Raw genomic sequence first — 12,627 nt, forward strand, 5'->3', positions numbered from 1 at the left:
GGCATACACTGTACAGTTCTACAGTTTTAAAATAATTATTGAATGCATCACCAAGTGAATTGTGCAATAAAAAGGATGGTCCCATATAAAGATGTGGTATTACATTTCCAATTCTTCGAAGCAAAGAGAAATACCTTATTGAGAGAGAATTATAAAGTATTTTAATCAAGGCAGTTATTATTAAATATTTTCTTTTTGGGGGGCACACCTGGTGGTGCTCAAAGTTTTTTTCTAATTCTGTACTGAAATAAATCCCAGTCCCATAAGGGGACTATATGGGGTATAAGAGGTTGAACCCAGGTTAGTTTTGCGCAAGACAAACACCCTCCCTGGTGTACTTTCTCAAGTCTCCAGGTGCTTTATTTTGAATCCCAAATATCCACAGAATAATACAAAGTCAACCAACAATCTAGGAAAATTTTATTAATTAATTCTTCCATAATTTTATTATTTATCTATTTAAAATAAATTACTAGATTACAAGAAGCACCAATTACATGGAGATATGTTGTACAAAACCTACTATTTTTAATATCAGGGGAATAACAGTATTTATGGAATCCATTGTAGTTCTGGTCATTCAATTGGGATATGATCTTGGTTATTATATGGTATTGCTCTGATTACACTGCAACTTATTTTCTAGCAATTTGAATATATTTTGAAAGTTACTAATATAATTTTAACTATGTAGGATTGGAATATCTTTGAAAGATAAAAATATTGATATTAAATAGAAACTAATTTAAAATGTTAATAAAGAAAGCCAACATAGTCTGGTCATTATTATTGGTCCCTAGCAGAGTCAAAATTGAAATGATTTATTGACTGGATCAATTATAAAATAAGTTGAACATATGGAGTATGACAACCATCAATATAATAGTACAAGAGGGTTGACAGTGAATATAGACTACACAGCCTTAGGTGTGGCAATCTTAGAGCAAAAATCTATGTCTTCTGGTTTATTTTCTGAAAGGAAAAAAAAGGCATTTGGGATTTTCAAAATGTATTTAACATTTTACTCTTTTTCTCTACAATGATAGCAAGTTTTAAGTAAACCTGGAAGAAATATTTTTTCAAACCAGTGAAAAATGAATCTGAGGATAGCATTGATAAAGCAAGTAATCTTAGAGTTGACTCTAAAAATATCTGTTTAATATTTCTCACTCAAATTTCTAAGGAAAGCTTGAATTTATTTTCCACCAATGAAATGCTATTTCTTCAACTCTGGTAGTCAATAATTTAAATCAAAGTATTTTTCCAGGTAAAGAGAAATAATTTATTTTTAATTTGTCTTGAATTGTAGTCGTGTTAAGTTGGTACTTCCTTACAATCACTACTGAGAACAGGTAAAACAGTCAGACATCCTGCCTGAATTCACAAGGCAAATACTTAAAAGGCAAAGTATATATCCAATACCTGTAGGAGGCTTTAAAAAATGCTTCTGTCAGAGTCCTATCCCAGACAAATTGAAAGCAAATTTCTGGCACTTGCGCCTGGGCAGCTGTTGTTTTTTCAAAACTTCCCAAATGATACTAACTCACAATGAAATTGGCAAAAAATGAATTCACCTTTCTCCTTGAAAGAAATTAGACAAAGTAAACATTAAGGAATTAGAGAAAAATAGTCAATAAAGTTGGGAAGTTGTAGATTTAGCTTCCACTTGACTAAGCAAAAGTTTACCAAAATACTTTGAATTCCTGTTTTGCTTTTAAAATACTTTTCATCAAATATTGGAGTATATCCATTTCAGAAAGTTCAAAGAATACCTACCTCCCAAGTTTTACTCATGGTTAACATGAAAAGAACCCACGGTTTATTATTGATGTTGTTGGTGGTGGTTTGTTATTCGTTTGTGTAATGGTATATCTGTGTAATGGTGTATCTGGTAGTGCTTGGAAAGTACTCCTGTCTTTGTGGTCAGAGATGACTCCTGGCAATATTTGGTGCTCAGATCATATGGGATGCCAGAGATAGTACCAGGGTCAGCTGTGTGCAAGGGAAGTGCCTTATTTTATGTATTTTCTCTCTGAATAAGAACTTAATAAGCTCATTAATAAGACTTTATGTCAGACTAAAAAACAATTATGGTTTCCTTTGCCACTGGACTAAGAAATCACATTCACCAACATTTTACCATACCAGATACTTAATGAAGATGTGCCAAGGAAACAGAAATAGAATAGTTTAAGATAACACTTTATCATTTATATATTTTATTATTCATCTACTTATTAATGGTGGTGCTGAAAGTCAAATAATGTAATCTACCACTGCACCTTTTCTCTAACTGCTAAAAGAACAACTCTTTGTAAAAACACACAGAAAAAAATCTAAACAGGAACCTCTGAAAATACCAAAATTGTGTTATATTTAAAATTTGACTGCCTTTTAGAACTCTCAAGTTGTCTTCAGACTTATCTTCAATAATTCAACTCAACTGGCAAAGAGAACAGAAGCAAAACCAAACAAAACAAAAAAGTAAACAGAACAACAAAAATTAACTTCCACACTGAAAATGAAACTAGAGCTATAAATAAAATAACATCAGAATGAAAGAAAATGAGAGAAAATATTTATTTACAATACAAATACAAAAGTTTAATATTTAAGATATGTGAAAATTTACAAATATCAATATCAGCAGCAAATAATTCCATAATGAGGAAAATAGCATATAGATATTTATTGAAAAAACATGAATTACCAATGGTTATCTGAAAAAGTGCCTATTACTAATTTCAGGGAAAATAAAATAAAGATGATAATAAGATATCATCTACACAGAACAAATGGTCATAATCAAATGCTCCAGAAACAATCAGTGCAAGTGTAAATGTTGAAAAAAAATCTTGTGCTCGCTTCCGCAGCACATATACTAAAATTGGAACGATACAGAGAAGATTAGCATGGCCCCTGTGCAAGGATGACATGCAAATTTGTGAAGCGTTCCATAATTTTTTAAAAGAGAAAAGGAATCTTCATTCACTGTGGGTGAAATTATAAATTGCTTCAGTCTCTGTGGAAAACAGTATGGAGTTTCTAAAAAAAAATAGCTAAAATAAGAGCATCCATGTATCCCAGCAATTCAGTTCTTGCATCTATCCCAAGAACACAAAAATAATAACTCAAAGATATATATATATATATTCATTGCAGTTTTATTTTTTATAGCTAAGATATTGATACAGCCCAAGAGCCCAAACTTAGGAGAGTGAATAAAGTACATCTGGTTTATATGTACAGTGGTATTATTTGTAACTCTAAGAAAAGATTTGCCATTTGCTACATCTTAGATATAATTAGAGGGTATCATGTTAAGAAAAATGAGTAAGAAGAAAGAATAGATAATCTCACGCCTAGTAGAGCATAAAGAAACAAAGCTAAAGAACAGGTAAATTAAAAATTAATCTTTAGACTCTGACCATAAACTGAGATTTTCAAGGAGAGGTGAGGTGTGAGGAGGGTGGGTGGCAGGGGGTGGACAAAAGGGGACTTGATGTGGTAATATTGCATGTCTAAACCATTACACATTCATACTATTGATACCATATCAACTCCAAAAAACTCACTGTTTTTAAACCTCATAAAAATATGCTAAAAATAAAGTATAAAAAAATGAAGCAGGGCCGGAGAGGTGGTGCTAGAGGTAAGGTGTCTGCCTTGCAAGCGCTAGCCAAGGAAGGACCACGTTGGATTCCCCCAGCGTCCCATATGATCCCCCCAAGCCAGGGGCAATTTCTGAGCGCTTAGCCAGGAGTAACCCCTGAGCATCAAACAGGTGTGGCCCAAAAAGCCAAAATAAAAAAAAATGAAGCAAAAGGTTCACAAATATGACAAGTCTATGGTACCAAGAGTCAGTTTACAGAGAAAAATTAACTTTTTAAAATGTCTTGCAAGAAAGAACTTTGATTTATATTTCATGCTACTTCTAATTACTTAAAGGGGAAAACAAGAAAGGAGAGAGAGATTTCACAGCCTAAGAAATACCCTTAAATATCTACAACATGGACTAGCACATGGGATCAGTAGGGGGTAGCTGAAAGGATCAATTACAATAAAAAGTGTGGGATAGCTGAAGTCAACTATTGTAAATAGTGAGGTTGGAGGTAGGACATTTGCTTGCATGTGGGGCCAAACCAGGTTTGGTTTTAGGTTCCCAGAGGGTCACCCAAGCAACAAATAATTTCTGAGTCCAGAGCCAGGAGTAACACCCAAACATTGCTGGGTGTGGCCAACATCCCCTAACCAAAGAAGTTTAATTGACTTTTAAAGTTTTATTTCCAAATTTGAATAAAAGGGGGGTGGAACACACAAATATTTCAGACGTCCAGGGTAAGATTCCATGCATATACAAGTTATAAAAATTAAGAAAATATGTTAAAATATTTTCGATGTAATGGTAGTAGAAGAACCTGCTAAATCCCTCTATTCAACTATGCACATCAGAGGGAAATCTAATTACTGATCTTATTATCCTCTTCTGTTTAGAGGGGATTAGAAGAGACTTTTGGTAAACCAGGACTGAATACATTTAAAAGCCACTTAGGCAGCTGTTTGCTGATAAATCCCAGGATTACAATTGTGCACCAAATTCATGAAGCCTTAAAATAATCGTGATTAAGGTACATTTTATATAAATTAATTGGGGTGCAAAGCATTGATAAACAAGGTATAATTGTTTTTTCTCCTGATAAGATTTAAATTTAGCTCCAACTAATTCTCACTCCAGCCCTATTTGTAATCTATCTCAAATGTAAATAAAACATACACAGACACTATCTCCATCTTTATGAAATGATAAACAGAAATAAAATAATAAAATGCATTTTACACTAGTTATATCAAGAGTATTAATATGAATAAAAACCTGGGACATTTTATCCATATTCAAATTAAGCCAGTTATAAAATATCATAGCTCTTATTTAGAAAGAAATGAAAGAAATATTTAATACATAAAAATTAGAAAATATAATTATAATCAATTTGTTCCTCAAAGTGAAAATTGTAATTCAATGAAAATTAAGATTAAAGATCTTAACGAGAGAGGGAAACTAATAATATGTTAATATATTTGTTAAAGGGTTAATGTATTAGCTAATGAGTTAGTCATTATACAAGAGAAAAGAAAAGAAACAACTTAGAAAACTATTTCATTGACAATTAGGAAAAAATATTTAGAATTAAAATATTTAAAATGAAGTTCAAGAGAATGAATATAATAGAGGAAAGTATGAAGAGGACCATCCCAAAGAGAATTAGTCCCAGAAGCAGCAAAGCCACCCATTAAGGGCATGCATATGTCTTAGAGATAGAAAAAAATTTTCTGAAAGGATTAGTTGGAAGTGAAGATTAAGTCACATGACAATTTCCATAAAAAATGTTAAAGATTATAGCAAAATAGAACTTGATTAACAAACTTAAGTCCAAAGAAAAAATTTTACACTCACTGGCAACTGAAAAAAAATGAGGCTAACTTTAGAATTTTTCTTTTCTTTTGTTTTGTTTTGTTTTTCGGGCTATACCCCTTTGATGCTCAGGGGTTACTCCTGGCTAAGCGCTCAGAAATTGCCCCTGGCTTGTGGGGACCATCTGGGACTCCGGAGGATCCAACACACGGTCCTTTCTTGGCTAGCGCTTGCAAGGCAGACACCTTACCTCTAGCGCCACCTCACTGGCCCCTAACTTCAGAATTTTTCACTAATTAAATGTATAAATTAAAAAAATTATGATAAAATTTTGAAAGAAAATTTGGCTTTCTGGAGTCTACAATAAATATATATCCTACATCCTCAAATGAACACTCAAAACATCTTAGAGATGTTAAGTGGGGGTTAAAAATGGGGGTAAAATGAGTTCGGCATTTACCTTGCACATTTGATGGTATGGATCAAATATGGTTTCCCAATCCATGCACACAACTGGATGTGCCACCAAACAAAAAAAACAATAAAAACATAAAATGGATGACAACTTTTTGCACAAAACAAATATTCAAAGTAATTATGTAAAAAAAACAGGATCACGCTTAAATATCTAGTATAGTAAAGAAGGTCCCCTGAACACAAGCAAGAGTAGCCAAGTACCACCTCAAAATGATAAGGATTGGGAAAAGTATTTTTCATTATTCACAGAAGATCTTATTGCATATGATTTTAAAATGAATTTACATAAAATGATTTTCTTTGAGAGTAGAATAATAATTACATTTTAAAACAGAGAATGACTGCATTATAAAACAAAATATAAACATTTATAAAACTGTATATACACCATTATATATACACATTATATATCAGATATATGGAGATATACATAAAGAAACATTATCAAGGTTTCTGTATAAAACATTACACGACATAATGAGAAAAATTAAAGAGCAAGTATTAAAATTCAAGAATTATTCAATTTAGATTAAAATTCTACATGTGAAAATTGTCAATTTTCTTTAAATCATCTAGATATCTAAAGAAATTATAGGCAAGCCCTAGGCTTCTTTGTTGAAGAAATGAAGAAATATGATTTTAAAATTTATTTAGAAACAAATATTTTTTTTTTGTTGTTGTTGTTGTTGTTCTTGGGTCACACCGGCATTGCTCAGGGGTTACTCCTACGCTCAGAAATTACTCCTGGCAGGCTCAGGGGACCATATGAGATGCCGGGATTCGAACCAAGGACTTTCTGCATGAAAGGCAAACGCCTTACCTCCATGCTATCTCTCCGGCCCCAGAAACAAATTTTTTTGGGGGGGTCACACCCATCATCACTCAGGGGTTACTCCTGGCTCTATGCTCAGAAATCACCGGAAACAAATAGTTTTAATTTATTTAAAGAAAATATATCACACAGTTGACACAATTGATTATAATACATTTGTTTCAGAAAAAGTAAAGGCAAAGTTATTAAAATAAATAGAAAGACGAACGAGATGAAGAGAAAGAAAAGGTTCAGTAGCAAGTATATTTTTAAAAATCATTGAATGACCAATTAACTTATTAAAGGCCCAGCATCATTGAATGACCAATTAACATATTAAAGTTCCAGCAGAAGGTTTAATAAGCTTTTCTTCTCTCTCTCTCTCTCTTTCTCTCTCTCCTCTCCCTCTCCTCTCTCTCTCCTTCTCTCTCTCCTCTCCCTCTCCTCTCTCTCTCCTCTCTTTCTCCTCTCTCTCTCTCTCTCTCTCTCTCTCTCTCTCTCTCTCTCGATAGGAGTTAAAGAAGTACAGTAAAAAACGGTGTTAGAATGGCAATTGTAGTTTACATAGGCCCAGCAAAATATGAAGGACATGGAAAGTAAAAGCCTTGGCCTAAATCAAGGAGATGTTACTCCTGAAGTTTTCTGGCATAAGACCAACTCTAAGCTCCAGGCATACTAGGTTGTCCACCCAAGTCATTGTAGTGCCAATACACTTTTTTTCCATACAGTCCCTGTTGTTGGTGTCAGGCGAAAAAAAATAGAAACAAAAAATGACCACTTTATCAAGTTATTTTCAGAAATATTACAATTAAGAAAATGAGAGTTTGGGATGCAAAAAAACAGACCATTAGGAAAGAAAAGAGAAGCAAGAATATACATGAAGTCAATTTACTTAGCACAAGGGGTCAGTGTAGCCCAACAGTAGTCTTTTCAATAAGCATAAACTTTAAATCTTAACATATGGACCTCCAAAGCTCCAGATCTGTGTTAACTTATTTTATCATCTTCAAATGAAAGTGATTTTTTTTATAAGTAAGACACAAATTACACAAAATTGTTAAAGGAAAAATTAGCTAAATCTAATGCGTTATTCCTTCCAAAGAGAAATGTTATTACTTCAAGGGAAATCAGACAAATCTCATACAAAATACTCTAAGGAAAAATACACCCGAAAAATAATAAAGCACAATTTCTGCTTATGAATATGTATGGAAAATACTTTTTAACAGATGAAAAATGAAATCTGAAGTTTCTCATGCTGGATGATTTAATTTTTTGAGGAGCAGTAATCACTAAGCCACTAGGGGGTCATTTGTATGTGCACATTTTAAATATTTAACATTAAATTCTGGAATCTTATAAATTAGAACATATACATGCAGTCATGTGACTAAATTTGTCAAACAATTTAAAGTTTGCTCATTCCAAATTTATTCCTTCATGCATAGTATGCTTTGAATTTTCTAGTAATTTATAGGAAGCTAACTAAAATATTACTTGCATAATACTACTTTCTCTAAAGTGAAAGAATTTCTGGTAGGTTTCAAATATAAAATATCCATGTTTATACATTTAAACTTTTAAATTATTAAGCATTCTTAAAATATTACTGTTTTGTTACATTGCTAAATTCATACAATAATATTTTTCCCAATGAGAGGAGGAATAATGACACTTCTGTGACTTAAATTAAGATAACCTGAACAATTTTTTACAAAACAGTTCCATTGAAACAACAAAAACAAAAAAGAACAAACTAATGGAACCACTTCAAATTAGAAAACTTTTATATTATGAAATAACCTAAAAGGCAAAAAGTCATCTATCAATTTTCAGAAATTATCTGTCTGCCATGCATTTGACAAAGGTTTGATATTCAAATTTATAAAAAAAAGTCACACAACTGAGCTACAGAAAACTAAGCCACCCATCACAAAGAAGATAGGTCAAAGGACTGAAGCACTTGTTTTTGTATTCAGGAGCTATGGTTTCAATTTCCCGGGCCACAAAGTACAATTAGAAGTAATCACCAGACACTGCAGGGCATGGCCCCAAACTAAAGCACACAAAATACAATCTGACCCAATCATAAAATAGACAAAGTTATATCTAATTTATACTCCAAGAACACAGAAACAGCTTTGTCACAAATATTGAAAATGCTCAGTTTCACCAGTTATTAAGTAAATAACACATCCAAGTGAAAACTAAAAGAAATATCAGCTTGCAACTGTGAGATCATTGTGCATCAAAAATATTGAAAATATCAAAGTTAGTGAGAATGCAGAGAACACACAATCCTGTAATACTTCATGGAAATGTCTGTAAGCGCAGTCTTAATGAGATAGGGTATGTACAGTATGTAAAAAGATACCAATGGACACAACTAATTTATTTTTTACTTTCTCTTAGAGTTGAGTTGGATCAGAATGTAAGCCAATCTGTTCTTCTATGCTTGGTTTGGAGTTATAGTCTGGATATTCCATATTGTTTTCTGTGTGTGTGTGTGTGTGTGTGTGTGTGAGAGAGAGAGAGAGAGAGAGAGAGAGAGAGAGAGAGAGAGAGTGTGTTAAGGGATAGCACTTACCACACATGTGTTCTTCCCCTGAGGAAAGTATGTAAGGAAGAAATACAATCATTCCATGTTTTTAGTCATCTCAGAAACATAGATAAGTAAATAAATAATAACAAAAAAATTAAAACTAGTCCAGGCTATTGCCTCTTAATAGCCACACAAGTCTGAATGATTAATGAAACTTTATAAATGCTATGGCTATATTTAATAGTACACTACTAAACTATTTCTCTTCAAGATGAACATTTAGCATGGCCACTTAGAACTGAACTTTGAGTATCTAAGTTTTTTTATAAAGTGCTAATTTCTTCTGTGTTTCCTAACAAAACTGCAACTCCCTGCTTGTACCACTTGCTTCTGTTTAGTTCTATTTGATCCTATTTATGTTACATGAAAACAATTAGCCTAAGAGAGTTCCTTAGTTTGTTCAAGTGGAAATTTTATATAAAGGATCTTAAAAATCTTTACAGATATTCAAAGACGTAGGTTTCCTATATAAACGCTAGTGTTTGATCTAGGCAATATATTGCATTGCTATTTCCTTGTCTTGGTAGATGTCCCTGCCTTCCTGCTCCTTAGCTGCATGTTAAATCACTTGATACTGTTACTAAACACAGATCATTCTATCACCCTCTGCTGAGGTCAATCGAGTTGGTTCACAGAAGTAATTATGAGAGCAGAGGCCAAATTCTCAGTTCTATGCTTAGGAAAGCTGAGAGCCCACACATTTTTTAAAAAGGTTTAGTTTAGGTTACAATATGAAAGATCACATCCGGTAAGAAAGGCATTTCTCATCGGCACAGTAATTTCCTATCTTTCATTATATTGTGTTAATGTGGTCAAATGAATTACATGGACAATTTTAGGAAACATTTGTGTTAGTATTCTGGCTCAGATAGTTCCCCCCAGAAAATCATGAGGACCAAAAAGAAAATTATTTAAAACTCATCTTTAAATATTTTTAAAAAATATTGTGAAGATGTCTTTGTTGGAAAGTCTGCAGCAAAGTTTCCTATACATGGATGTACATGGAATCTATTATGCTGAGTGAAATAAGTCAGAGAGAGAGAGAAAAACGCAGAATGGTCTCACTCATCTATGGGTTTTAAGAAAAGTGAAAGACATTTTTGCAATAATAATTTTCAGGCACAAAAGAGAAAAAAGCTGGAAGTTACAGATCACCTCATGAAGCTCACCGCAAACAGGGATGAGTTTAGTTAGAGAAATAACTACGTTTTGAACTATCCTAATAATGAGAATGTATGAGGGAAATAGAAAGCCTGTCTAGAGTACAGGCGGGGGTTGGGTGGGGAGGAGGGAGATTTGGGACATAGTTGATGGGAATGTTGCACTGGTGATGGGTGGTGTTCTTTACATGACTGAAACCCAAATACAATTATGTATGTAATAAAGTTGGTTAAATAAAAAAAAAAAAACAACAAAAACGTGACTTTGAATTGAAGCCAGGCTTGCCATATGCAAAGAAAGCACCCTTCCCATGGTACTATCTCTGTATACTCTCAGAAATTTGCTTTTTTAAAATTATTTTTACTTGCTTTATTTAAGCACCATGATTAAAATTTTGTTCATTGATGGGTTTCAGTCATACAGTGTACACCATCCTTCACCAGTTCACCTTTTCAGCCACTGATGTCTCTCAGAACCTCTCAGCCCTTCCTCTCACCTTATTCTGTTTCTAGGGCAGGCAATTTGCTTCTCTTTCTCCCTCTCCCTCTTCCTCCCCTCTTTCTTTTAGAACACTGTGCTTTGCAAAAGTGGTATTAAAAGGAAAATTTATAGCTTTACAAACATTCATCAGAAATGAAGAAAAGGCCTACATGAATAACTTAAAGGCATAGCTTAAAAAATTGGAAAAAGAACAACAAAATGCCTGCCGAAGTAGGCAGGCAGAAGGAAATAATAAAACTTCAAGCAGAAATTAATGAACTGGACACCCCAAAACACCCAAAAGATCAATGAAAACAAATGATAGTTCTTTGAAAAAATAAACTAGGTTGATAAATCAAGACTCACAAAGAAAGGGAGAGAAACTTAATAAGCAAAATTAATAATAAAAAGATGTAGTGTTAAATAATTAATGATGGTGGTGGATGGAGAAGGATGGAGGGATTTTTCTCTGCCATCCCAGGCCATGTGGCTCCGCAATCCCCATTCAGCTGGCGGGTCCAGGCTTAGGTGAATAGCGAAATCAGACTCATCCAGAGACAGGCATCAGGAAGCATCAACTTTATTCATGCCCTGTCCACCACATGTGTGGCCTAGATCATAACCTTTTAAGCATTTGCTATTCTTAGCTTGCCCTGCATCTTAACTCCTTTCAGCCATCTCCCCCTTGACCTCCATGCTGGCACAAGACCAAAAAGAGCCCCTAATCCCCTGGGTCAAAGGCTTTATCTACCTTTTCCAAGACCCCTCCCAGGAATGGGCGGGGTCTTGCAGGTAAAGTCAAGTTACCTAGGAAGAAAGGAGGGATGAGGCTTCAAAAAGATACTACAGAAATTCAAAGGGTAATCATAAATTACTTTGAGAATCTTCATTCCACAAAACAAGAGAACCTGGAATAAATAAATAAATAGGGGCCGGGCGGTGGCGCTGGAGGTAAGGTGCCTGCCTTGCCTGCGCTAGCCTAGGACGGACCGCAGTTCGATCCCCCGGCGTCCCATATGGTCCCCCAAGAAGCCAGGAGCAACTTCTGAGCACATAGCCAGGAGTAACCCCTGAGAGTCACAGGGTGTGGCCCAAAAACAAAAAAATAAATAAATAAATAAATAAATAAATAAATAAATAAATAAATAAATGCTTAAACTCCTACAACTTCCCAAGGTTGAACCGAGATAATCTGGAATACCTGAACAGACTTATCACTATTAAGAAAATTGGAAGGGTAATTAAAAGGTCCCCCCCCCACCGAAAAAGTTGCTTTTGAATCCACAAAAAAAGATCCATGGGTCCAATGACACCTGCTAGGTTGTTGCAGCACCTCCCAGATGGAAATGCTTGCTTGGGGAAACAATACTTGAAGTGGTCAGGAAGATCCCAGTGTGTCATGAGTCTGTAAGACCTTGACTGAGTTCAACTCAGAAAAAGTCACATGCCAAAGTGGCACTTTCTTTGGAGGCCTTTTCTCAGCACCACTGAAGGTGAAGTTGAGGAAAGTGTGTGCAATCACTGAGGAGGTGGTCTTCCTCAATCCAGCATACTACCAAAGTATCAACATTCTCCAAATTTTAGAACAGCATTATATTATGCTAATTATAACAGAACTGTTTACGTAGTTGAAAAGCCCCTGTAGAATTAATTTGGACAGTTGCCAAACCACCATTCTTGAGC

The 12,627-nt window shown here is 34.2% G+C and overlaps 1 protein-coding gene, 1 long non-coding RNA gene and 1 other non-coding gene across 4 annotated transcripts in view; 2 read left to right on the forward strand and 1 right to left on the reverse strand.

Moving 5' to 3' along the window:
• The window catches only part of LOC126006085 (uncharacterized), a 1,493,032-nt gene that overhangs the window by 1,242,657 nt on the left and 237,748 nt on the right, over positions 1 to 12,627 (forward strand). The gene's annotated exons all lie outside the window — the stretch shown is intronic.
• The window catches only part of PRR16 (proline rich 16), a 301,149-nt gene that overhangs the window by 60,705 nt on the left and 227,817 nt on the right, over positions 1 to 12,627 (reverse strand). The window lies entirely within an intron of this gene.
• On the forward strand, positions 2,858 to 2,964 carry LOC126008306 (U6 spliceosomal RNA). The gene has a single exon (XR_007495643.1). It is a non-coding gene; the product is annotated as a U6 spliceosomal RNA (small nuclear RNA).

Source organism: Suncus etruscus, chromosome 4, assembly GCF_024139225.1.
Source record: "Suncus etruscus isolate mSunEtr1 chromosome 4, mSunEtr1.pri.cur, whole genome shotgun sequence".
Taxonomy (NCBI): Eukaryota; Metazoa; Chordata; class Mammalia; order Eulipotyphla; family Soricidae; genus Suncus; species Suncus etruscus.